This window comes from Sardina pilchardus, chromosome 14 (genome assembly GCF_963854185.1).
Source record: "Sardina pilchardus chromosome 14, fSarPil1.1, whole genome shotgun sequence".
In the NCBI taxonomy this organism is placed as follows: domain Eukaryota; kingdom Metazoa; phylum Chordata; class Actinopteri; order Clupeiformes; family Clupeidae; genus Sardina; species Sardina pilchardus.
The window spans coordinates 1,265,470-1,270,469 of record NC_085007.1 but is presented as its reverse complement, the minus strand read 5'-3'; the positions used below and the strand labels follow the sequence as shown (position 1 = coordinate 1,270,469).

Genomic DNA, 5,000 nt, shown 5'->3' with positions numbered 1-5,000 from the left:
TTCTTCTTTTGAGAGAATCAACCAAAAGGTCAATCTATCTCAAAGGCCAGAAAGTTATTCTAATTCATTATTTTTGCAAATAGTTTTATTTCAGAGAATTTTGTTTCATGCCATGAATTGTGATAGTAAATTATAATTCTGTACATAAGACAAATGTAAATATCATATGTGATTAGGTGGCTCTGGTGGTCCTTTTGGCAAACTTATAAAATATTAAATATGTATATAAAATGCTAAAGTGTTGCTCTTTACTCTCTCAACCACACCTCAACAACAGCAACAACATCAACAACAACATTTTGCATTTACCTGTATATACTGCTTTTGCAGGCCCACAAAGTGCTCCTCAGGGAATAATGTTTGCTTGGTGCTTCATATAACCTGCTGGTCTTTCCTTATCTTAGACACATTTGAGGAAGCTGGTCATGCTGGTGTGACCAACCTGTTATAGATAGATAGATAGATACTTTATTGATCCCCAAGGGGAAATTCAAGATTGTTGTGTGGGATACAGCTGGTGTAAGATGGTCCTGCTGGTGACCAGCCTGCCAAGCTTGACATTGTTGGAGTAAGATGGTCATGCTGGTTTGCTAGAATTACCAACATGAGCTGGCATGGCCAGAAAAACCCAGCAATGGAGACCAGAAACACCAACTAAAATGACCATCTTGATGTGGTATGACAAGCAAAACCAGCTGAATTACCATCGTGAGCTGGGTACGTATGTTTTTGCAGAAGTTTTGCTGGTCTAGCTGGTCAACCATCATAGGATGGTCAAACAAGCTGGTCAACCAGCAAACCACCTTCAGCTAGTCAGGTTGTTTTTTTTCAGCAGGGTACACACTCTTGGTGGTTGAGTGGAAGAGAGCCGGACTGATGATGGGTAATCAGTTCTAATCTTACCTCAAGAATTGGCATTTGGCATGTTTTGTAGAACAAAGTAATGTGTAATGAAGTGGAAAGACCCAACCCACCTGGGAACAGGATAGAACTAAGCCTCTGGAAGTTCGACTACTCCCATTAGAAATAGCTTTGTGGGAAGCTACTAGTTGCAGACGTGCATCCAATATACTTCATGTTCTTGTGTTCACCAAATATGCTTCATGCCCTTGTGTTCACAAACCAGTGGGTAAGTACAGGTATGTGTTAAGCCCCAAAGGTGCAAGGTTCAAATCCCACCCATCCCCCAGAGAGGGAAATGTTGTGATCTGAAGGACCCTGAAGAGGTTGATCTGAAGGACCATGTAGTGGTTGAATTGCATAGGTTTGGTTTAGAGGCTTCTATGTTGCTACCAGGTTGTTACCAATACCCACCTTAAAAATATGATAACCCCCTGTGTGGGTGCTGGGACTCTTCGGGGGGCCAAGTAATCGTCCCCCATCTCTTTCTTCTTGACGGTCTGTCTTCTGCCTCCTCCCTGCCCTCTGCCTCCATGGAGATTTCACCACACAGGACAGTCATATAAGATTTATACGATCACCATACCACTGACCTCATCAATTAGTGCTGAGGTTTACTGGCCACGCCAGCTTATGTTGGTCATTCTAGCAAACCGGCATGACCATCTTACTCCTACAATGTCAAGCTTGGCAGGCTGGTCACCAGCATGACCATCTTACACCAGCTGTATCCCACACTGCAGGCTGGTCACACTAGCATTACCAGCTTCCTCAGATGGTCACAGCAGCATGTCCACCTGGTGGCCTAACCAGCTACACCAGCAAAGACCAGCAAGAACTAGAAGAAAACCAGCAAAGACCAGCTAAAATAAGCTACCAGCATAAGCTGTTTTTTTTTTTTTTAGCAGGGTATTGCTAGACTGTGAACAGACTCGTACAGGTGCTTGTGCTTGTGGCCAAAGAAGAAGAGTCCAAGTCCGGGCAGGTATGTTCACTTCACCAGTGTTTTATTAATGCACCATACATGACAAGAAAATTAACATCGTTACTCGGTTTAGTTAAGCACCTTTCTCCTCCACGGTCACGGAACCAAAAAACACGGTTGGCCGGCTGAGTGTTTGCAATGGTCCAGAGTACTTAAACCATCCAACTTTGGGAACGGTGAAAATGTAATGAGCAAAGAACAACTGCATAACAAAAAAAAAAAAAGAATTAATAATTATATCAATATTATAATTAACAATAATAGTAATAATTAGAAGTCTAACAAAGAAATGTGGTATGTGCCCAAAAAAGTGCATTTTGCCTAAAATATGGAGAGAGGTGTGATGGCACTCCAGCTGAGCCCTGGGTCATAGGTCTGGCGCTACCATGCCAACGTCATAAGACTGGCGCTACCATGCCAACGTCATAAGGCTGGCGCTACCATGCCAACGTCATAGGTCTGGCGCTACCATGCCAACGTCATAGGTCTGGCGCTACCATGCCAACGTCATAGGTCTGGCGCTACCATGCCAACGTCATAGGTCTGGCGCTACCATGCCATACACATGGTTTACCAAATAAGTTATTACCAACGTCAAAGGACTTCTCGGCACCTGTCATGAAGGTGTTTAGAATATTAGTGCTGCGATGGCCCATAAACATCCTTTTATGATCAGCTGTTGTGATGATAATCACTATAGCAACATGACGCCATCGTGTCGTTAGACACGGACGGTCGTGCAGGTGGTGACGTGTGGGTCAGATGACCGCAGGGTCACATGAGCGCAGCATGGCCAGGGTGGGTCAGAGATGGAGGCTACGGAGTGTCCAGTGTTCTAGAACGGATGTGATGTCAGGGAGACAGTGCTCGTGGGTGCGGGGGTTGGGATGGGGGGGGGGGAGGGGGGGTTGGGATGGGGGGGGGTTGGGAGGGGTGGGGGGAGGGGGGGGGGGGGTTGGGAGGGGGGGGGGGAGGGGGGGGGGTGACATCTTGCTGACTATCTTTCTGCCTTTCAGTGCATTTTTATCAGAAAGTCAAATTGGAAAGATGAGAGATCACATGAAAATAAAATGATCAGAAATCACACTGACATACCATGACATGACATGATTTTTTTTTTTTTTTTTGTCATTTTGTTCTATAGCAAAGATTTCATATCGACAATATTACTTCAACAACATGTATTTCAGCTCACCAAAAAGGTATTTTATGATCATCCATCTTGACATAGGCACAAATAAACAATATGGTATTTTCAGACCATTGACAGAGCTTGCATAAACATTTAGCAACATTAATGACTGTTTATGACAAGTGTTGACAAGGCTTTCTGCACGCGCTATAGGGACACAATGCACAAGCTGTTGGCCAACATCGCCTATGGTGTCTCCGTTAGCAATGCAACATCTATCTCAAACCAAAAAAGTTATGATTTGCAAGTACAATCATCATATAATATCAGTATTTACATCTTAAAATATATCTGCGGAACAACGGGGTATGTTGTATTAAAATAAAAGCATTAGATATCCGTGTGGTACATACTGTATATATATGAGACAGTTTCCCTTATTCGCTTTGACCTCAACTCTACTCGGCATCCACGCATACCAGCCAATCCCAGCGCTCTAAAAGCGCCTGCCCACTCCGCCCAATGAGTGACCTCTGTGGTCTCCCAGGGCAACACAGAGTCCAAGGTCACCAGGTTATCAACTGAAAGCACTTTGAAAAAGAGCAGAACTCCAGCCTTCTCCCAAGTGTTCCGTCCCATGGCTGTGGAACCTCCAGGAGTTCTGGTGGAACTAAGAACGTGAGTGTTTAGTTCTAGCTCACCAGAACAGCAGCAGCTGCAGAAGCACCCTGTGTGCCCCCGGCCTCCGCATCCTCCTACTGTGCTGGGCAGGGCCAAGTGTGTGTGTGTGTGTGTGTGTGTGTGTGTGTGTGTGTGTGTGTGTAAGAGCGGGGGGGTCCCTCAGGAGCAGGTACCCCCCCCCCCCCCCCCCTTCCTCCTCCTCCTTCAGGAGAAAGTCTGAGTCACCCTGCAGCAGCCCAGGGAGGGCATGATGCCAATGTGTGTGTGTGTGTGGGGGGGGGGGGGGGGCATGGTGCCAGTGTGTGTGTGTGTGTGTGTGTGTGTGTGTTGGGGGAGGGGGGGCATGATGCCAGTGTGTGTGTGTTTGAGTGTGTGTGTGTTTGGGGGGGGGGGGTGCATGATGCCAGTGTGGGGGGTGGGGGGGTGGGCAGTGCGCTCGGGGGCCCGGGTCCCAGTGTACACATTTTCCCACCTGGGCAAACACAGCTCTGTGCCAGGAAAACCAGCGCCCTCCCTCTCTCCTCTCCTCTCCTTCCTCTCTCCTCTCCTCTCCGCTCCTCTCTCCTCTCTCTCTCCTCTCTCTCTCCTCTCCTCTCCTCTCCGCTCCTCTCCTCTGCTCTCCTCTCCTCTCCGCTCCTCTCCTCTCCTCTCCTCTCTTCTCCTCTCCTCTCCTCTCCTCTCCTCTCCGCTCCTCTCTCCTCTCCTCTGCTCTCCTCTCCTCTCCTCTCCTCTCCGCTCCTCTCCTCTCCTCTCCTCTCCTCTCCGCTCCTCTCTCCTCTCCTCTCCTCTCTCCGCTCCTCTCCTCTCCTCTCCTCTCCTCTCCTCTCCGCTCCTCTCTCCTCTCCTCTCCTCTCCTCTCCTCTCCTCTCCTCTCTGCCCAGCTGCTCCAGGAGGGTCAGCTAACCCCCCCCCCCCCCCCCCTCCCGTGAGGTCCAGACCAGGAGGAGTCGGCCCGAACCCGGAGCAGAATCGCGCCGGATCAAAGAGTGAAAGCGTTCTGGACCCGGCAGCCCCCCCACTGCACCTGTGGCGCTGGACGTAACTGGACGAACACAGCGCACTTCTGTGGGGAACTTCTGCCCCCCCCTCCCCCCCTCCCCCCTCCCCCAAGGTTTGGGGCTCTCTCTCAGGGTGGGTGTCTGGAAAAAACGCAGTGAGCAGTTTGCTGACAGAGTGTGTGTATGCTCCAGTCAGCCAGTAGCACTCAGAAGTGTGTGTGTGTGTGTGTGTGTGTGTGTGTGTGTGTGTGTGTGCATGCGTGAATGAGACGATCGCCATGGAGATGGAAGGAGTCCACAGAGA

General features: G+C 48.9%; 1 protein-coding gene across 1 annotated transcript in view; it reads left to right on the top strand.

The window, feature by feature from the left end:
• Positions 1-238, top strand: part of LOC134101194 (astrotactin-2) — a gene marked incomplete in the record, with an annotated part of 85,178 nt that extends 84,940 nt beyond the window's left edge. Inside the window, 1 exon segment of the mRNA XM_062554792.1 lies at positions 1-238. This exon segment is cut by the window's left edge and continues 1,912 nt beyond it.
• Between the last annotated feature and the right edge of the window lie 4,762 nt (positions 239-5,000).